At 44.0% G+C, this 22,561-nt stretch overlaps 1 protein-coding gene across 1 annotated transcript in view; it reads left to right on the top strand.

Moving 5' to 3' along the window:
• Nucleotides 1–22,561, top strand: part of PTPRF (protein tyrosine phosphatase receptor type F) — a gene marked incomplete at both ends in the record, with an annotated part of 250,710 nt that overhangs the window by 1,021 nt on the left and 227,128 nt on the right. The window lies entirely within an intron of this gene.

Raw genomic sequence — 22,561 nt, 5'->3', positions numbered from 1 at the left:
CTTTAGTCACCAGGCTTATAATTAAGATGTGATTTTTGTGAAAGTTGAAGGATGTCTTGATACATATTGGTAGGAGCCTGGCTGAATGGGGAAAAAAGAAAAAAAGACTGGGGCTCCAAAATGCCCTTGACTGGATGGGAAAGAGTAAATTTAGAGTAGCTGGAGAGAAGAGTGAAGGGGGGATGTGAAGAAACATACAAATTCACTATTTTTGGCGTCACCAGGGATAACTTGCACAGGCGGTGGATTAGTGTGTAGTCTGTAACGAGTCTGAGCTGCCCAGTTAAACTGGGGGCAGCAGCTGCTTTCTTCCTCAGCTTTCTTCCTTGGCAGCTGGTGATGCTGGAAGATGCTTATTCAGATCACTTTATGTCTGTTCATTGTAGCCCGTTTTGCATTCTGGCACAGAGAAATAAAAATTCCTTTATCCTGGCCCCTGCAAAGGAGAGAAGCATCATTCCAAAAGGTGTGCAGAAGCTGGTGGAGCTTGAGACGTCCTAGGACAGTTCCTGGCCTCACCATAACTTGCAGTAGACATGGTTTGCTAATTCTGTGGAATACTTCCATATGCTTAAATTTAACAAAATTGGCTCTGTTTTACAGGCCCAGATCCAAATATTGGTGTCTCAGATGTGGAACGCTTCTATGTTTGAGAAGCAAGCGCTATCTATCTGTACGCCTCTTTCTCTGGCGCAGAGTGACTCTGAATTGCTTTTTCCTAATCTGGAAGGCAGATCTAGAAGGACAACAACCTTTTAACCACCACAGCCACCATGGATTAACTGAGGATTTCCTGGGATGAAAAGTGTTGCTCTGTGTCTTCTAGCAACTTACAGCTTTTCTATTATTTTACCCCACTGAATCTTGCCACCAGCTCTCACTGTCAGGTGGCAGGGAGCTGTGTGAAAAGGCCTGCTGTGTGCCTCCAAAGGGGGAAAAACCATCCCCACCCCCTGCATGTTTCACAGTCTGCCATCAGTGATGCAGGCAAGATACGGTAGTGAAGATGGCATTGGGGGTCCTGGTTCAGGACAGCAGTGAAGGACATGGGGAAGATATGACAGTACATGCACACCGGAGGGTACTGTAAAAGCTAGAGAGGGATGCTGCAAGGGGAGCACCACGTATGCACTCTCTTCACATTTTTTGTCCCCTAAGCATCCTGTGGGTTCCAGCCATAAGCCTGTTTGTTTACATGGATTTGTGATGTGATTCCTGAGAGGTTGCTGTGATTCTTCTATTCCCCGTTGCAGCACTGCTCGGAGGCAGTGGAGGGATGACTAGGCTCTGTATCTGCAAAGCATTTCTTCGTTTCCCTGATTAAAAGCAACGTGATAATGGGAACAGGGTTATTCCTGGATTTCCTGGAGTCAGTCCCCAAAATCACCTTTTTTACACAAACAGTGAGGGTTGAGGGGAGGGAAGGATAGCTGGGCATGGGCTGTGCCGCATCCCTGGCAGCAGGATGCCCTGTGGCTCGTGGCCAGGTTCTGGGGGAGCACCAAAACCGGGGCTTCCCTACCTTCTCCGCCTGCGCTTCGGAGCTGCTGTTGTCGCAACACATTTCGGAGTCACTGCTGTAGCTTCCTGACAATTAGGCAGCTGGCAGATAGCTCGATGTTAACGCCTGAGATAAAACAGATTGAATCCGTATTGCCTAGCAGAATTAGCACCGGGCGTGCGCTCTGATGTCTCTCCTGGAATTGAGTTCACAGGAGCTGTGAACAATGTCAGCTCTGAGGAATTGAAGTGGCATTCAAAGGTTGAACATGTGGCAGGAAAAGAGGGGTTTGCTGGGTGCCTCCAGCCCAGCAGGAGGGGAGCACTGGTTTCCTCACCACTCTGGTGGGGTGCTGGCAGGAGAAGGTGAGTGGGAAGGAGCACGTCCGTGCGGATGGTGGATGCAGAAGTGCTAATTTGGCAGAAAGCACTTCCAAATCCTCCCCAGCTTTTACAGACTGCAGGAAGAAATTATTAAATTTTCTCTGTGATCTGACTGTGTTTCTGTCAGGGTGACCCTAATTCCATTAGAGCATCTCGGAGCTGATTCAGGATGGCTGTTTTACACTTTCTCCCTCAGCTTGCTTGTGGGTTTTTTTTTTTAATGCACTCTGTGCTTCCCTGTCTGTCAGCTTTTGATTGTGCATGGGAAAAATGGCTTTGCAGATTTCATTTAATGTTCAGTTCAATTGTCAGCTAAAAGATGCTCTTTTCCAGCTTTTGGAAATATGTCATTTACTCTAATAAAATAAAAAGCAACAAAAAAAATCCCCTCTCAAAACAAAATGCAGAGAAAACAGGGGAAAAATCAATACTGTCATCAGAAATCATCAGCAATGTGTTGTGTTGTTGACTTGGTTTTTTTAAAAATCAGGCTTTGTTTTTGAAGTCCTGGGCACAGCTTCCATTAGGCAAAGGAAGACTCTAGGTGACCCATCCAAAGTATTTCCTAACCGAAAGATGTCTTGGTTTGCCTTACACAGAATTTCAAAGAGCTTGGGGAAGAAAACCACTTCAAAAGTGACCTTGTAGAAGGAAAGAGCTGAGGCAGTATTAGGCCAACTACCTGCAAAGCGATACTTGATAAACAAACAATTTGCACCTTTTGATTTCTAAAGATAGAGCAAACTTGGCTTCTGTTTGAGAGGGTGGGGAAACTTGCCAGTGAACTGGGGCTGGAGAAGGCAGGTCTCTGGCTCTCACCAGCAATGCTGAGCAAGGACCCTAAGTCTGTCTTCAGGCTGCCCTGCCCCACCCTCCCTACCCTGTGAGGGATAGGTGCTTTATATCTAAAAGGTATGCGTGTCCTATGGTTTGGGGTTTTTTTAATCAATGGTGTTTGTTGGATGTTAACTGGGACTGGGTTGAGGAGACACATTAAAAAAGAAAATAGGAAGGTGAGATACTAGTGTGAGTGAAGGTTGAGAAATGGGAGAGCATGATGATCTCCTTCACTGGAGATATTCACGACCTGCCTGGACGCCTGAGTGATATGTCCTAGGGAGCTGCTTTGGCAGGGGGGTTGGACCCGATGATCTCTCGAGGTCCCTTCCAACCCCTACAATTCTATGATTCTGTGATGCTCCAGGTGAGCTCGGTTTTGCCGGGGATTTTGCATTGCACCTGAAGTGCTATCCCAAGGTTTTGGACAGACCAGTGCTGGAGCCTTTGCTGTGGCATTCGGTTCCCCTTGCGTGCCCCAGCCATGCAGTTACTGGTTTGTGTTCCTGGGACCTGGGAGTGGCAGGTTTTGACTCCTGGATTCAGCTCTGCCTCCCTCAGTCGGCTCAGCCTCCTTTGCCACATAACCTGAGCGATGCCTCAACAGCAGCTCAGCTCCAGATGCAGCTCCTCGGGGCCGTCCTGCGAGACAGACTTACTGCTGTGCCCTGGAAAACAGCTGCTTTGCAGAGCTGGGCAGAGCATCCCATCCCAAAAGCTGGACCTGAGGCTTCTCACTGCTGTCTTGCATCTCTTCCTGCTTCCTGGTCTCTTTGTTTGCATGCCTGTCCCCAAACACTGCATGTAGTGATTACATGTAATTGGTACGATCGGATCCAGGTATTGTAGCACAGGTAAATACTAATTTTGTGCAATTCCACCTCGACTCTCTTGACAAATTCCATCAGCGAATAGAACATGTAAAATACTGTTTTGGAAAAGCCCTGTACCTGAGGCATTGGGGTTGTGTTGTTAAGGGACAGGTTGAAATATTAACCACAGTTATCATGCAGCTTTATTTTGGTGTCCTTACTCATCACATATATATATACACACACACACATATATATAAAAATGCTACCTGCTTGTAACTGAGCGTTGCAGATACCAAGGTAGGAGGGAGGCTATGAGAACAAACATCGTGTTGAGAGTAGATAACAGATCTTTTTTCTTCATTTATAACCATGCCCCTTTTAGCTCTAGCACTTGCCAGAGTCATGTGAATTTGTTTAGGTAGCTACCTGCAGCAGGTCACAGCACTGTCATTTGTCTTTTTTATTTATTCATAAAGCCAACTGCGCTCATCAATCAACATCAGCTGCTAGGTCAAAGGTCCCCCTAGCTCCGAATCCCTTATCCAGCAATGGTCAGTACAAAGAGCTATGGAGGATGTAAGAACAGCATAAATACATAGTGATCCCTTCCTGGTGTCATCTTCTAGCCTTCAGCGAGTGGTGGCACCTGAGCTCAGAGAGGTGGTGTAGCAACTTCACAGAATCACAGAATTGTCTTGGTTGGAAGTTCAGCCAAGCTCACCCTGGGTTTTGCTCCCAGGCAGCTCTGAGCGTGTTGTCAGTCGTCAGGGACACCCTGGGGCCCCCCTGGGGCCCGTGGTTTGCATGAAGACCATGGTGTAGGCTCTGACTGTTGCCTTTGCAGCATGGCTCCTTGTGGGACCCACGTACTGCTGCTCTGCAGGGTTAAGCAGTCCCGCTTGCTGTTCGCATCCTTCCGACGCCGCTGCGCAGCCAGAGCGACTGTCTCGCCTTCACAAGGGAGTTCCTGTGTTTAAGTGCCCGTGTAAGTTATCCAGCACAGCGGCAAACGTTGAGGGGCTGATATATTTAACAGGCATTCTTTGAGGCAGAGTGTGCTTATTGGCTTGGTGATATAGAAAAACAGTAAAAACCACCTGCTTAAAATTTTTATCTTCAGTGTAGATTCACAGATTTTAAGGCCAGAAATCAGATCAGTGTAGTCTTCTACTCTGACCTGCACAGCACAGGCTGTATAATTTCAGCTAGTAATTTCTGCATCTACTTTTAACAGCTGTGGGTGAGCTAGCACGTAGCTTTTAGAGGCTATCAAATCACGATTTGAAGGCTAAATGCTAGAGAATTTACCTGTCTCCTATGTGATCTCTAAAAATGGCAAGTAATCATTACTGCTACAAATCTGTATTTATTTCAGGCTTCATTTCTGCAGTTTTTTTGGTTCAGGCACTGGGTGTAACCTGTGTCAGCTAGGCTGGAGACTCCTGATATTTAATGCAATCTTCCTGAGAAGTGAGTTAGGTGCAGAAAAATAGGCTGGCCTTGGTTATTCTGATCAGTGATCATTTTTATAGAGTTCTTCGCTAATTTTTGAGACTTTTCAATGTCTCTGTTTTGTTTTTCTTAAAGTCAAGGGGCCACAACCAAGAAGAGAAGTGGCCACATCTTGCCAGAGTGCAATGGCACTTCAGCCCTTTTACCCATAGCCTTGAACTGGGAGCATGGTCTTCAACAATCACCTTTAGAATCCTTTCTGGGCATCTGATTCCCAGGATGCAAACTCCTGTTTAACTAGTGTGACTTCACAGAACCACAGAACGTTAGGAGTTGGAAGGGATCTCGAAAGATCATCTAGTCCAAGCCTGCCCTGTCAGAGCAGGATCACCCAGACTAAATCACACAGGAACACATCCAGATGGGTTTTGAATGTCTCCAGAGAAGGAGACTCCACAACCTCTCTGGGCAGCCTGTTCCAGTGCGCCATCACCCTCACAGGGAAAAAGTTTATCCTTACATTAACATGCAGCTTCCTATGCTCCAGCTTGCACCCATTGCCCCTTGCCCTATTGCTGGCCATCACTGAGAAGAGCCTGGCTCCATCCTCCTGGTTCTTGCCCTTCACATATTTATCAACATTAATGAGGTCACCCCTCAGTCTCCTCCAAGCTAAAGATGCCCAGCTCCCTCAGCCTCTCCACACAATGAAGGTGTTCCGCTCCCTTAATTATCTCGGTGGCCCTGCACTGGGCTCTTTCAAGGAGTTCTATGTCCTTGAACTGAGGAGACTACAACTGGACACAGTACTCCAGGTGCAGTCTCACCAGGGCAGAGAAGAGGGGACTTGGGTTTTTCCTCATGAATATCTTCCCTTAGATACATTATGATGCATTTTGTTGGATCCCAGCTCATCTGGTCATCCATGTAGTTCTGTACAGGTAATATTCCCTTGCTGTTACTAACAGACTCCCGGTCTTGGTAAAGCTTAGCCTCTGCTTTCCACATCTACTTGCAAATAGTTGTATCTATTTGCACACGTTAGGCAGCTGTGACTATTTGCAGGGGCTGCTCTTAGTATTTTAAGGAGATATTTAAAATATTCCGTATTAGTGATGGTAACATTCTTTGCCAGTGGAAAGGAGTGCCAGGAAACCGATGAAATAATACAGTGCGTGGTGTTGCTGCTTGCTACTTGTAGTACTGACGTCATGCAGGGGAAAAGTATGCAGGCTGCTGGAGCTTTCATTGTTTCAGCTGAGCAGTTGTAAAAAGCAATGAAGTGGTAATAGGGATGTGCGCTTTTTTTGTTTGTTTCTTTGATTATCTGTTCATTATATTGGTGCTTCAGAGTGATACTGTAATATAAGATGATCAAGCTCATTCTCGTGAACAACCGATAGTATGAAATGTGTTTGCTCAAAATGTTAGTCAATCGGTTTTGATGGTGAACATGTTTGGCTTAATAAGGAGGGCGGGGGGAAAAGGCATCTGTTCATGGATGCTTTTTCTCTGGTAAGATATCTGTCTTCATCAGCAGCCGAAAAGCAGTGGTGTGCTTGTAGATGAACGCTGTGTGTAGCCCCTTGTGAGAATCAGTGCTTTGTCTATGCCAAAGACAAATCTCATTTACTTAGTTGGTGTGAAAACACCAACTAAGGGGCGTTTGCTGAAAGTTAAGCCATAGGAAGGTCTTTTGCCTTGCACACTTTACTGAGGTACAATTACTGAATTAAACCAAAGCACCTTTTCTAGTGGAAAATGAGTTTACATTTGTATACGATTTGTAGCCTGCAAGGCTAGACCTTGCCTTGAATGTCAGTTAAGTTAGGGCTTCCTCTGATGCATCATAAGATTTAGCCCTCACACTAAGGGACACTCACATGGTATTGCAAAGAAATAATTACAGAATATATTCCGTTTCATGTACTACAGGCTAGAAAGAACTTGCAGTCCTGCTGTGCTTTTTGGATAGCCTTTTATTGCATGTATTACTCATTATCTCCATTTTTCCCCCCAGTAATTAACAATACAACTTCCAGGAATGTAATTTGTAAAATTGGATTGAGACATGGGGTTGGAACTAGATGATCTTTGAGGTCCCTTCCAACCCTGAGCATTCTATGATTCTCTGTTTCTAGGTAGATAGTACCCAGTGAAAACCTAAAACAAATGAAAGTGCCGCTATTTTCTGACAGAGGTGATGGCACCACAGGTGACCATTCAGAGTTGGTGCTCTGGATAAAGTCAGCATGGCAAGAAGAGGTCTGGACTTGTTTTGTCTCTGCTACATGTGGTTATTTATAACCATGCCCCAAGTGTCCCCAGGCCTTGGCTTTTGTTGCGGGGCTGTAAGTGACACAGGGGTGGCTCTTCCTTCATTTTCAAGCTTGAAACTTGAAGCTTGCTTTTTTGAGGTAAATGAGAGTTGCCATGTATTGGTTCCTGAAAAGATTTCAATCTTTGTATTTGAAAGAAACACAGCTTGGAAGTGAGAAGGGGTATAGGTGTATTGTACTTACAGAGTGTTTAGTTTACAAGAGGGAAGAGGCATTGGAAGAACTGAATGATGAGTGGTGAAATCTTGTGAAATGCCAGAAACGATTAAAGTCCTGATATGACGACTATGTATTTTAATCCTATTTGGCATCAAACAGAAGCTTTCAGTAGTTCCAGGATGTAAGAAACCCAGAGAGAAGTGAACTAGTGAACTTATCTCCTGCATTCACCACACTTGACTTATGGGGCATTTAGTGAAAAGAGGAGGGGGGGGGCGGGAATGCTAGCAGGGGGAATCAGCAAAACTTGAAGAGGAAGTCAGAGAAAGTACTCCCATACTCCCATGTAAAGGACTGGGATGCTCTGTCCTGGCACAGCGTTCTCATTCTTGGCATACAGACTACAGAGAGTTTAGTATGGCTCTCAGGAGGATGATGAGGGTAGTCCAAGAGCTGGAAGGGCTCCCTTTGCTCTGGTTTGGTGTAACAGGTAATGGTCCTGGCTGTTGACTTGTCATTTATACATGCTGTATATAGACTGCCAACATACTTTATGGCCCATTACACGCAGTTTATCAGGGGTTACGCAAAGTTCTTTAGTTATAACCTGTTGTTTTCAGCTTTTTATGAGTCTTTTTCATGGCTAAAATGTGTCCTGCTTGGGCTTCAGCCAAAGTTCAAGTTGGGAGGCTGTATTTTATGAGATGGACATTTGTTTTTCTGGTTCTTTCTGCAGAAATTGTCTTTGGATGCTCTTAAAAACAAAGAGAGTAGAAAAATACTTTTGCACCGTGTAAAAAAACACCCTGTAATGTTATTCACAGGTCTCAAGTCTAAAATGTCTGTGAAAACATTTGACATTACCACAGATGTGCTTCAGCAGTCAAGAGACAATGGAGCTTGATTTGTGGGAGTGACCCATAGAAAAACAAGCAGCTGAATAATATAAAGGGGATTTCTTGCTCCATCATTAAGTGTATGTGAGTAAAGGGTGTTGTCAGAGCTTGTGTGTGTGACCAATTTGCCCGTATATTCATTCTGTGAACGGAACCAGAGCTGCTCTCATCTCAGCCTTTTGAAGACCCGGAGGTGCACTGCAGAGACAGTCCTCCAGATCCTACGGAGCACAGCCTATATAACACAGGCAGAGAGAATTAATCTGCAGTGACACCGTGGAGTTTGTGTTCTAGTGTGTTTGTCTATTTCTGGAGGCAGTTGTGCATATAGAGATTCTTTTCTTTGTTGAAGTTGCTCTGTGGATGTACTGCAGGCCACAAGGGTTTGGATTTACCTTTCTTGACGAAGCCTGTTGAACCCTGATTCCACCTTAGTAAATGCATGAAACATTTAATAAATTTAACTGTCTAAGTTCATTGAATTTTATTTTGGCTTGGGTTGGGTTTTTCCCCCCCCTCAAATACTAGGATATGCCTCTTCCTGTGTCTGCAGAGTTATGGGCCTTTATTCTATGAGTATGAGTTTGAGTTTGGGGTTTTTTTTACACATTAAGACAAAATCCTTGGGAATATGTATTGTTCAGTCAGCATCTATGCGCTGCTCAATGTCTGTTCAATTAGACACGCAGCCTTCTGTTGCAGATAAAGCAATTTTTTTTCTGAGGAAATTTAGCTAAAATTTCTGGCATTGTCTTTAATCTGTAGGGTGTCGTGTGAGAACAGTTTCCTTGTAATTTTGAGGAATTTAAGAAACTCCACTTAACATAGGGAGACTAATATGCAATATACCACATGGTGTTTTCCAGGTTTGTGTCAAATTGCAGAAGAGGATATGGATTATTTTGTGTTATAGTCATTACTGGATGGTGTCAAACTCAAGGTCCATTTATCCCAGAATTGCCCCAGTGTAAGCCTCCAGTGATGGGCCAACAAATGCTACAGGTTTTAGGGGAGGTGCAAAAAGAAAGATCCCACACTCTTGCCTTTTCTCATCCTACCCAAATTGGTTCCCATTACCTATGTAAAATCAGAAATTGTTCTAAGAAGCTGGACTTACTGGTTCTGCAAAGCATTATTGATTACAACAACTCTAAATGTTGTCATGTCGGCATATATATGGGCAAAGGGATAATGCCCAATGTAGATTTGTCAAGGTCAGATCTATCTAATTTCATTTAATGACAGGATAACAGGCTTTGTGAATGGAGTAGCAGTAGATGTCATTTATCTTTAGTAAAGCTTTCAGTGCTCCCTCATGAGACTTTTTCCTGTGAAACATCTGCTCATAGGGTGGGTATTTGGCAGTTTGGTAGCATTCAGCATTTGCAGTAATGATCTCTCTGATAGAATAGAGAACATGCTTATTAAATTTGCAGGCAGCAACAAGCTGGGAAGAGCTGCAAGCATGTTGGAGGACACCATTAGAATTCAAAATGATCTTTACAAATTGGAGAAACTGTCTGAAAGGATGCATGTCAATAAGGAGAAATGTGGATAGATGTTTGAAAATAGGAGTAATCAGCTCCATAAATACAGAATGAGAGACAATTGCCTAGGCAGCTGGTGTACAGAAAGGTCTCGCAGTGCTAATGGATCAGAAACCATACAGGAGTCAGCAGTGCCATGCTGTTTTGAGAGGGACAAACATCACAGTGATATGCAGGATGAGGAGTACCATCCTGAAGACACATTAGATAGTTCTTTCTACTCTGCTCACATTGATAAGGCCTCCAATGACAATGGCATATCATTTTGAGCATCCCACTGCCAGAGTGGAAAGACTAATTGAGGAAAAGTCGGTCTTCCCCATCCAGTGCTAGGAGGAGAAGCAATGTGCTTAAACTGCAGCTGGGAAGTTCGGGTCAGGCACTGAGCAGCGCTTGCTGGTGTGAAGGATTGTTGAGCACTGAACTGAATTTCCAGAGGAATTTCTGGAATCTCACGTAAGAACAGAAAGTGTTCCCTCATGCAGGTCTTGAATTGACAGTGTTACTTCTTCCAGCAAATGTTTGTCTCCACTTATGAACCAGGAAGGTACAGGTGCTCAGTCTGTCACCTGGTACTCTGATATTTTTATCCTGTCTTTTTTCATCCTCCTCTCAAGTGACTCTTCCATCTGACTTTGTTACTTTGCATGAAAGTGTTTTCCAGGCCCTTAGTCCTCCTCAGTGCCCTTTTCTGACTTTCCAGCTCTCCTCAGAAGGAACAGGTCGGGGGAGTACAGGGGAAACCATGCCACTAACTATGAGACATAAAAACATGTACTTTTATGTAGCCTATATGCAGTTTCCTGATGAGCCCTCATAGGCTTGGTTTTTTGCCCACATTTGTACACTGACTTTCTTTCAGCTGCCTATTTTGATGCATCGTGGTTCATCATCTGAAGCCATGCAGTTAGTTCAGCTCTGTAATTTGTAAAAGGTAGTTCTGGGTTTGGTTTTTTTCCTCTCCGTATCTCATATGTATTTATCCCTAGGTAGCTGTCTGCCCAGAGACTTTACCGTGCTCTACATACATGCAGAGGTCTGGTTGCAGGAACCTTTCTGGCCAGGCAGCCATTGGACCAAGGCAGAGAGTTCTGGTGCGTGTACGTACGGTGGTAGCTGCCTGTGTCATAGTCCCAAACGTCTCTGCTGCTCTGCAGTGACTGTCAGGTGCTGCCCACAAAGCTGATGGGGCTGTGCAGGCTGTGTAACACAGCGCATCCTGCAGCAGGGCAGGTTGGAGGGTCTGTCTGTCTGTCAGTCCACTCCAGGAGAGCGATGCTGCTTGCTGTCTAGAGCAATGCTGACCGTCAGCCCTTGCAGGGTGCATTGAAATGGCTTCTGGCAGCAGCAAATGCTTTGTGGGGCAATTGTAAAAGATGCTGAATGTCTGAAGACCTTCTGACTAAAACCTGTCTCAAAGACTGTTTGTGTATTCGAAAGGGAAAATGTTAAAAATGTGTGTTTGTGTAGAATGCTTTTAATGTCAGTGGTAGTGGAAAGGAAGATGTGTATGGCTTTTTCTTTCTCCTTCCAGTAGTTATTCTTCTATGAATAACTGTGCATCATGTCATGAACTTCTGTGTGGTGAGTGGAGTCCCAAGACTGTGTGAGATGGGAGTGTCTCATGCTTTGTGGAAAAAAAACCCAGTTAATCCATTTACAGGTTGGTTTTGGATAAGAAAAAGCTATTTGCCCACCTAAGCTTTTCCTTGCCTGGGTTTCATTGAAGAGCCATGTGCTTCTTGGAAAGATTTCTCGTAAACACATCAGAGGAAATTTGTCTTTTTAATGAATTCATTTACATCAAGATGTGGGCCGTCACGTGAGTTCCTGAATTCTGCAGACTCTGGCCGTTACATTGGGATGTTTTTTGCAGTCAGACTTTGGCTCGAATCTGCAATTATTTTTCACAAGACCAAGAATGAAGTCTGTTGCCTGTTATGAATAATAGAGTATGGTAATATCACAGCTATATATGCAAACTCTGCAGACTGGCAGCACAGCTGCTAAGCGTTACGTTTTAAAAATATGTACAATCTTTTGTCAACAGAATTAAACCCAGGAATGTTACATGGCTTGTTTCTGCGTGAGGGTGTTTTGTAGGGAGAAGTAATGATGAACAGCTCTACATTTTGAGCTTTTTTTTTAAAAAAAAAAAATAATACTGAGGCTTTGTACCTTCTAATGAATCAGAGACATTCTGAAATTAAGATTTGTAGACTCGTAATGGCCATCTTTGTGTTTCCTAGACCTGGCTGGTTACCTGGGCTTGGTTAGTTTTGTGATGTACCTGCCTTGCCAAGCTGGAGGGTCTCACATGCTCTGCAGCTGGGTGTTCTTTAAAGCACTGTAAACCTCGCTCCAATTAAAAGGTGATGCTGTTCTGGTAATGGAAAGTTGTTTTATTGTTCCCCTCCCCTCATATGCATGCAAGTGGAAGTGTTGTAGGCAAGTGTTATCGCTGCTGTTTTTGTAGTTCGTTCTTATCTTCCATCAGTCTTCATATACAAAAAAGTGAGAAATGCAGCATGCCCGGCTGTCTGAGGGCGAATGTGAATCAGCAAGATAAACCTTCAGAGGGTGTAATGGGCCTGACTACAGATGATCCTTCAGTGCTTCGCTGCCATCCTTTAGTTTGGAGCGTGTGTTGAACCACAGAGAGCAGGAGAAAACGTGGGGAAATACAGTGAAGAACCAATGGTACCCCATCATTGAGAAGGGAATGGTGCATGCTCAGGTCATCTGCTGTCCTCTTCCTACTTGTGGAACAGGGGAATTGGAGAGAACAACCCAGGAATGTAAGAAATGAGTAAATGTGAAGAATATAGTACACTTAAGTTTTCATCCCTCGGCAGGAAAATGCCAGATCAGGCTTTGGAGTTCTAATGCTTAAGAGAAGATGCAAACGCTCTCCTGAGGTACCAGTGCCAGGGTAAGGAAGCCTGGTGCAGCTCGGCAGCTCCTTGGGTCTTTCTCTCACCTGCAAAAAGAAATGCCAACATTAGCAGATCACTGATTGTGTCTGCGCTGGCGGAGGGTCCCAGAACTGATTTATAGCACTTGTTCAGCTTTCAGTGAGCAGCAAATGCGTTGCTTAATTATTCATGGCAGATGTATTATTGCAGGAAATTAAGACATCAAGGAAACAAGTAAAAACTATTACTGAATAGAGCTATAAACAAGGTAAGGTGGAAAGAGATGCAGGGGGACAGTGCTGAGACACTAAAAACACCTTGTGCTAAGGAAGGTTTCACACCTTCTGAAAATAATTGGTTAAATTCCCAAATCTTTAAGTGATCATTCATAGTTCATAATTAAATATTCTATTAGCTAACAAGTTGGGTTTAATTTGCTACATTTGTCATCTAAATTACCGCATTTGCGAATGTGTGAAGCCTTCCTATGGCTTCTTTCAGCGTATCTATTTATATAAAGACACAGTTCTCCCCACGTCTTCGACTTTCCTTGAAAGATTTGGTATCTAACTTGTGCAGGTACGTGAAGGCAACCTTTGGCTATCTGTACCAAGGAAACTGGTTTTGGGTCCCTGGGCCAACTGTTCTGCCCAAGCACTGATGTGGGATGCCACTGCTGAGAGTGGGACGTGAGCCCGAGCTGCTGACACCGCGTTCCCTGGCTTTGTTTGCAGCTGCGCTGCAGACAGGCTGCATGTGCCCAGCTCGCTCTCAGGTGTGACTGTGGCTTTCCTCAAAGATTTATTCATGTGTGTTGGTGACCTCTGCCACAAACTTCTCCTCTAATCTGTGTCTACTGCCCCATACTCCTACAGAGGCCAAAGCTGTTGGCTTTGAAGAGCACCAGCACCCTCTTGCTCGTCAGGTGGCGTGGGGAGGTGTCTGGTGTTTGACCTCTCTCTTTTATGCGTGGAGCTAGTTTCTCATTTATTGTTGCTCCAAATTCCCATTAGCTTTAAACCTTGAGGCTTTCATGGCAATTTTTCAGATATGTAGTCAGTAACTTATTGAGAAGGAAATGGTTTAAAGAAAACCCTTTTGACTTCTCTTTTTAGAGTAGAATTATTATCTTTATTAAAAAAATTACAGTGAGCATCTCTAAGTTTGTGTGTAACCTCAGGCTTCCAAGAGTTTCCATTTCATTACTGTTCATAAGCTCATTATTTTGGTACATCTGTAGTAATTTTGGAGCCCTTTACTTTATAACTTCAATTATGTAGTTTGAAATGTAATGATATTAGAAGTCCTGTTATGGAGGACTTGGAGCAATTTTAAGGTGAGCAAATGGATGACTCAGCACTGTATCACACAGTGTGTCTTCAGACAGGGCTACTCTCTGAAATGTCTCTTCTGTGGTGCAGGTATACAAAGTGGCAAAGATTCAGAGGTGGTTGTTCTTAGTCTTTCAAAATCAGTGACAAAATAGGCTTGTGTGGTTCAGTTCCCATGATGGGAGGTGGTGGACTCTGTTTGCAAACTTGGATTTTATGGAGGTGCTGTGAATCTGGGAGATGGAGGGGTGATAACTGGTCCTATAAGGTTAATTTTCCTGAATCTTGGAAGCACAGTATATGTGCAGTACATAGATTAATATGATAGCAACTGGGCAAAACGAGATCTCGCAAGAAGCTGATGGAAAATCATAAACATTCAGGAACACGTCCCTAATTGTGTTTTGTAAAAGCTTGCTGCTCTGTACCCGTGCATCTCAGGATCGCCCAAACAGAGCTTTGCTTGCAGACCTAATCAATTGGTTCTCGAGCCGTTTAGCTTTTTTAATTACTCTTGTCAAAGTGAAAATTATGTGAAAGGACTTGACTGTGCAATTAGCTGCTGAACATTTTCTGCAGCAATAGTGGGAAGACAATACCAAGTCCCAGAATAGCAGTAGATACAACCATAGGAACAAATCTGTTTCAGCAAAGAAAGAGATATTCTAGTAACTAATCTGAATGAAAGATAATTTATTTTTTAAATATGCATATATTCACAGATGTGTGAGCGGAAAAGGCTGTTTGTAATAGAAATGTCTGTACCCAACTGAATACCAGGTTAGTTACCGCTTGCTGATTGCCCTCCGATTTGAGAGCCCTGTTCTGGAAAAGCAGAAGCTGCTGCTCTGCCCACAGTCAGGGCCGAGCATGTTATAAGAGATGCCACCTCTCTGACCTCCGGGCTGCTGGGGGGTGGTGTGTGTGTGGCTAAATTTTAGGAAGGAAGGTTCATCTTTCCTGCCGCAGAGCACGCAGCAGGCTTCTTCTGTGGGCTGCAGAGCCTGGTTAGTGCTCATTCAATGATCTATAGATCATCTGCTCAGACAAATTATATCTCTCAACAGCTTCACACTAAACTAATCTAGGCATTTAAAAAATAAATAAATGAGGCAGTGTCTATAAAGAGCTCCCGTCTAGTGAAGTGGAGCAGTTGGAGGCTGATTAATGAATCCCATTTACCAGCCTGCGTGTGTGTTCACTGCTCCCCTCTACCGAACTCTGTCATCCAGGACGGCCCTTGCCAAACCTCGCCATGCACTCCTAGTGCCTCCAGCCGGGACCGCAGGCACCGGGGACAGGGCTGTCACCTCTGTGGTCAGTGTGTGGCCATGATGCAGAAGACGAAGCTCGGGCAGGATGTTCCTACTGCTGCGCTGTCCCTCTCCTGTCTCCAGGACTGAAGTGCCATGGTGGATGTTGGGGAAAACGTGGTCTGATCCATTCATTAGGGGACTAGAGAGGCTGAGGGACTTGAGACTTTTTAGCCTGGAGAAGACGAAGTGGGGGATTTTATCAGTGCTTATAAATACTTGAGAGGTGGGTGTCAGGAAGATAAGGCAAGTGTTCTTTCGGTGGTGCCCAGTGACACCAGTACAAGAGGCACAGACTTGAATATAGGAAGTTCCACCTCGACATGAGGAGGAAGCTCTTTACTGTGAGGATGGCAGAGCACTGGAACATGCTGCCCAAAGAGGTTGCGGAGTCATCTCTGGAGATACTCAAAACCCACCTGGATGCTGTCCTGTACAGCCTGCTTGAGGTGATCCTGCTCTGGAAGGGGGCTTGTACCAGACAGGTCCCTTCCAACCCCTGTCATCCTGTGATTCAGTGCCAGTGCCCCTCAGAGGTGCAACACATTGGTTCTCACCAAGTTTAAACAGGATTTTACAAACACAATAGAAAATGTGGTTTAGATGAACTGACTGGTAAGTCACTGAGCTGGAGGAGGGGACCTGTGCCGGCTGACCCAGCTAACTACCTTCTCCTGAGCGCAGCGCCGTGAGGGCGGCTGAACAAATCCTGGTACTCGTCCTCCTGTGTTTGGAAATACTTAATAGATTCGAAGGCTCGGAATTTTAATACGTCTGTTCTGTATTGATAGAGGTCTTTGAAGTCACTTGAACATTTTACTAAGCGTACATGCCAGGTTTTAAGTTATTTGTAGCAAGGTGCTTGATGATTTCTGATCTTCATTAGGCTGTGTATTGGAAGGTCAGTCTGCACGCATACACACATGCCTAAAATCATTTATTCTGCTGCCTTGTAGCACCCGCTGCACCTGGACGCCTTACTAGAAAAGGAAATTGCTTCTTTTGGATAGTGAATAACAAATAAAATGTCTCCCAAGGCACAACATTTTTACAAGGGCTCAAGTTCCAGGACTGTACGTGGGTGGATTTTCTCCCCCTCCAAGAGATAAAGGGGCCAGATGAGCAGCGCTGAGCCATCCATTCGCTCTGGGGAGGTTTGAAAGCAGGTGAAAGGGCTCAGAAACTGGAGGGATGCTTATATCTGGTCTGAAATAGTCAGCACATCTAGTTCTGGTTTTGGATTAGAGCTAGGGGCAGCCAGATACTGTGAATATAGAAAGGTATTTTTAATGACATAGAATATATAGCCTGGGTATACATATAAGCTGGTTGCAGTGAAGTCAAGGAAACAACACATTTTAAGGTTAATTGTGGGTTTTGAGTGCTTGGAGAACTCTTAAGTATGCAATAGCAGCTCTTTTTTTGCATATGATACCCAATGTATTTGGTGCATGAGACAGAAAGGGGGTTATGAATGACCTTTTGGTGCCTCATAGGTTTCAATTCCAGCAGGTGTGGAAATGCCCATAATTGTGAAAGGGGAGACAATCTACAGAGGGGGTGAATTTTAAAGGAAAATGATAAAATGTAACCTAAATGCAGAAGATGGTGCCACTCCAGTTGCATCATGAGAGCATTTACTGAAGGGACAAAAGTATATAACTTTTCAGATTACAAGGTATTTCAGGTTGTTTCTGGTGTGTGCCATGGCGTGAATGTTACTGCAGAGGCATGTTTACAAATCCCTTGGAAGAGCAGTGGTTTGACTTGATAAAAAATATGGAGAGCTTGAGACTGGGCTGTGAGCATGAAGTTTTTAAGCTGCAGAAAGAGTTGGATAGGAGGGAAAAGGTGTATTTGCCTGGGGAAACTTAAATACCTTTTCTCAACATGTTTGCAGATGGATCACCTTACAGGTATGCAAGAAATGTTTGCGTTTTCGAGTTCCAAGAGATGCTGGAGACACACTGGTCTCCCGTCTTCACCTCTCCTCCCTTTGCTTCTTGTGATTTAACGTTTTGTAAAGTTCTTTGGGGAGTTGTGCTTTGTCCCTGCAATAATTTTTAAATTATAAATTATTTTTGCAAGCAAGTCCTCTTGACTGTGGATCCGCAGTCTCTGTAAATTATTTGGTTGGATACTTAATTTGAAGTTTCTTCATTGCTTATGACAAGATGTTTCTGCTGCTGTCACTGTTGATGATTCATAACTCAAGTGAAGTGCTTAGCACTTCAGAAAACATGTAATGCAGGCAGTCCGACTCATAAAGTCTTTCCATCCTTAAAAAAAAAAACAAAATGAAAAAGGAAAAAGTCCTGTGAGAGCTGTGGTGGACTGTGCTGAAATGCTGTGTGAGGCTTGTCAGCAGCACCCGCTCTCAAAGGCAGAAGGGGAGGCAGGGGCCCTTCCCAATACTGAATCCGAGGAGAAACTTGAGATAACACACATTCCTAATTCCTTTATTTTCTGGTGAATGTGTGTAGGAGAAGACAGGGGAGTTTGTGAGTCTGGATGTGTGTGTGCATGGGGACAGAGTGCTTGTTGCAATCCTGTAGGATTTGGGGCATTCCACTTTATCACCTGGGCTCTCAGCTCTGTATTGCGTGGTCTTGCCTCAGTCATGAGATATCTGGCTGGGTGATGAGAAGGAGGTGGAAAATGAAGAGGCCTTGCACTGGTTAGAGAGGGAAAAACCACGACAAAAACACAGCAAAAAACCCGAGTGATAAAATGGAGTATTGAAGTACTGGCACCATCTGGACATAGCTGATACTGTGCTCAGTGTCTGTGTTGGAGCAAAAAGATCCCTATTAAAATTGTGCAGGCACAAACCTTTTAAGGGCGGGAGGAGGGAGTGGCTGGCTGCCTAAATTCCTGCTGTTTTGCCCTTACTGATGTTTTCCCTGTAAGAAGCTTCAACGAGGAAGCCTGACAGATGGCAACAAAGGAAGCGGTGCAAACAAGGGCACTCCTGCAAAATAAACCCTGAGCTTTAACTGTTTCACTGAAGTGTTTCAAACACATGTAAGAATTTGGGCAGAACTACACAGGCACGTTACAGTGGTTAGGTGAAATTTCGGGGGGGGGGGGGGGGGGGAAAGCAGTGGCAGTTGTTTTTTCCCCAGCCAAGCTGAATTCCAGGGATGCCACCGAGAGCAGCTGCGCGCCCTGCATGCTGATGGGCAGCTGGTGCTGGTCGTGTTCCTGCACCAACTTCCTCTGTTTTTCAAGAAAGATTCTCATGTTCTTGTTTGGGGTGTTACGTTTGAGGAGTGTGTTTGCAGCTGTAGGAGTTCAGTGAAAAGGAACAAAATCATCAACAAGCCAGAAGAGTTTCAGATAGGAGGGTGATGGGGTGAGGGGGGGGAAATCTGGGTGGTTTGGGCAGGTGTAGTTTGAGGGCTCTGTGCTGGGAGCCACTTGGGGGGGAGAGAAAATTCACTCGTTTCAAATAGTTACTCCAGGTTTTGGTTGGGATTTTGCTCTTCAGCCACTCTTGGTCCTATGGCAGGATGGAGGAGGCTGGAGAAATGAAGGGTTTGTTGCTGGAACTGGGTGAGGTTAATGTAAGCGGGGGAAGTTTTAGATAAATTGAGAAGATCATGATGTGGGCTGTTTATAGACTTGTGTCTTTTACATCTAAAGCAGTGTCGTAGCTACTGTGTGTTTGAAAGCACTTAAGGTTTGAGTGGACCATAAAAGTGCGTGCAGATGTTCTTCCTTCTCAACTCTCAGCATTCAGGATATTCAAACCACTGTGGTGGCTTTCTTCAGAAATTGTTTTATGGGGATCTCCGCAGCGTTTTGAAACCAAACCAAGACTTTCTCTCCCATGTTTAACCTTCACTGGAGAGACATGTAAAAAAAAAACCCTACTCCAGTGTGTGTTTCTGCAGGTATAAATTACAGCATTTACATTATAAAGAGAAAGCTTTTGTAAGCCAGAAGCAAAAGGAGCTGGAGTGGAAAGGTGAGCTGCTGCACCTCCACCTCATTACCTGATCTCTGAAGGCTGGGTTTCTTACCCCAGCTTTGTGCTGGTGCTGTGGCAGGCATGAGTTCAAGCTGAATTTATGATGTGCTTGGCTCTGGGTTTTGTTTGGAAGTCACTGACGTACTAATGAATGCGAACTCAATTTAGACCCTCATAGGACCTGCCATATTGCCTGTTGCACGTTCCTCTGAAATGCTGACAGAGAAACTAATCTTTTCTTTTTCTAATATTAAAGAACAATAGCAGCTTATTTAACAGTGGATAAGAAAGAGGCTTCGGCAGCCGTGTGCTTCAGTGGAATAACAAAGATATTTCTGGGAGCTGCTCTACATCAAAGCTGTGGAGCAAGATTTCCCTGCCACAGTGTGACCTCTGCAGTGCTTCAAAGTGCCAGCGCTTTGCCCATCAGCCAGCTCCCTGTTTCTGCTTTGGCTAGTGGTGTTCTTGCTTTAACCACAAAAAGGAGGAGTTTTATTTAAGCACTTTCTTGGGAAAACTTTTGTTTTAGTAGATGAGCTTTTCAAATCAGATGCCACAAATGAGCATACTCAGCAGAAATAGAAGAAACTTGAATATAGAGGAGCTTCTTAGGGAAGAAACTCTCTGCTTTTGGTAGTTCCTGCGAAGCTAAATGCAGGTCCTTTCAGTGGTGGTCATTTTTGATCTTCTCTGGTTGTTGTATGCGAACTTGTATGTTTTGATGTATCACTAATGCTTTAGCACTCCTACTCATCAAAGAGCTTGGTCTCATTTGTACACGTGAGTTGTATTTCTGTGCATTGTGTCATGGGAAGTGAGAGTAATTTATTGTCTCTGTTAATGGGATCTGGATCAAAGTTCCCTTGAAACCTCCATAAACCCTGTAATAGCCAGCCCCTTATCAGTGAATGCTGACCAGTATCAGTCATTTTCCCTACAGGAAATGAAAATAAGCCGTTTTCCCTCCCTTTCCTTCCTTATCTCCCTGTTTCAGTCGTGTGTTGCTTTATACTGGATGAAGTTTGCATGCTGTATAGGTTGGGTCTCAACTTCATTGCAAACCTGATTGCTTCCTGTGGATTTTTCCAAAGAGGTGAAGATTGTTCAACCCATCAGTGTCCAGAGTTGCTCTGCTTTGGTTGGGGTTTCTTCTTGGGGAGTGGTGGTGGTGATGGTGTGTGTGTGTGTGTTGCATGGTGGGATACCTTTTGCTGTGTGTCCTTGGGATTTTCTTCACTCTTTCCCTCTTCCAGGCATGTGCCATGGCATGTTCTGAAATGCACATGAAACCATTGGTAGCCCATTTATTTTCTTCCTTGAAGAAAGTAAGAGTAAGCCAAGAATGGCAATTCAGGTGGTGCTGCTTCATTTGTACCCATTTTCTTCATGGAACAGCCCAGCTGAGTCTCTAAAAGCAGATACGACTCTGGTGACACCGCTCCAGCTGGGCATGCAGGGAAGTTTGGGTTCTGCTTCCCACTCTGCTTTCGGCGTGCTGGGAGGAGGGAAGGACTTGGCAAGGATCCTTTGTGTGCCACAGACTTTATTTGTCCTTCCAGACATGGGAATTAAAATGCCTCCGCGTTTACGGAGGGGAGGTGGTTACCACGGCTAGTTACAGTTAGTCTCCTTATGCCAATTTGCTTATTTTTTGATATGTTTTCAGCTATTGCTAATGAATTTAAGAAACAGATGAGTAATTTTTGCTTTAATTAAGACTAATCTTGCGATTTGAAGTAATATGTTATTTTTTGCTATGCTTTCTCTGTTTTAAGAGCTGATAGGGAGAAAAAGCAGCTCAATAGACCATTTAATAAAGGATAAAAACGATCAGGTCATGCATTCTCTCCTTGTATTGTTCAACCATAACATAATATATATCCTGTCATTATTCCCACCCTATCCATTAGCCATCACCGTTTAGAAATAAACAAATTCCCTGCTCCCTTCTCCATTAAATGTAATTTTATAAACTGCATTATAACAAAGCTAACTGAGCTATAAGTAGGGAAAAAAGACTTCAGTTTTCAATGTAAATGGCATAAATCTGATTGTGCAGAGAGGATGTGTGGGAAGGTATTGTTGCTGTAAGGATATTAGCTGAATAAATTTAAAAAAAAAATTAAATCAAAGAACTGTTTTAGAATTCAGTAGTTGCAATCAAGAAGTAAAAAATCTTTTTGGGAAAATGGAAATGCTTGTCCTGGAGTTGCACACTGAAAAATAAGAGTCAAAAATGAGAGGTTGCAACCATGGTGATGCAGTTGGTTATGTGGGAAACTTTTTGATGCCCAGTTGGAACAGGGGACGAGAGGTATGGGGATCTTCATTTGTGGAGGTACTCAGAGCTCAGCAGGACAAGGTCCTTAGCTACCTGCTTTGAACACTACTTTAAATTTAGTGCTCCTGTGAGCAGGAGGTTATTACTGTAGCTGACCTGCGCATTTGCCTTCCAACTTTAATTATGCGATCCTTTGTGCAGCAGACTAAAACACTTCACATAACAAATTTGGGAAGCAGCTTTGATGCTGTGAGGTTCTGTGTGGCATCTGCTCAGAGCACATTGTAGCAGGGTGAGAGGTGGTGCGTTTCCCTGATACCGTGTTTGCAGCTCCTGGAAACAGTGTGTGAAAATAAATTAACCGGTGAGTTGGAAATGCAGAAATGAAGGTTTCTATCTACAAAAGTACTACAAAACAGAACTACCTTAAATTTTACCATGGTTTAGATGTTGTCTTTCTCTTTGGAAGGGGAATGGAGGAAATCATTCCTCTTCCTCAGCTTTTCAACCATATTTCCTTTTTATGGGGATGGTGAAAGCTGGTATATAGCATTATTCAGTACAGCATGCAGCATGCTGTAAATGAGTGTTGATCTCTCCTTTTTGGGCTTTGCATTATTTATAGAACAGCCTCTACATAATTGCATTTGAATACTAGTAAATAGTCATGTTTGCCATAAAAATAGAAAATGCATATTTTAGACAATTTCTTTAGAACTGTTTTATCTTTTCCCTTTGGGCGTCCCTGTTGTTCTGAACTCTGCTAGACCCCAACTCCTCCTCTGTCTGTATTCAAGTGATAGCCACTTTCCAGAGTCT

This window comes from Gallinula chloropus, assembly GCF_964237585.1.
Source record: "Gallinula chloropus genome assembly, chromosome: 6".
Taxonomy (NCBI): Eukaryota; Metazoa; Chordata; class Aves; order Gruiformes; family Rallidae; genus Gallinula; species Gallinula chloropus.
Note: the sequence above shows the minus strand (reverse complement) of the source record. Positions and strands in the feature narration are given on the sequence as shown.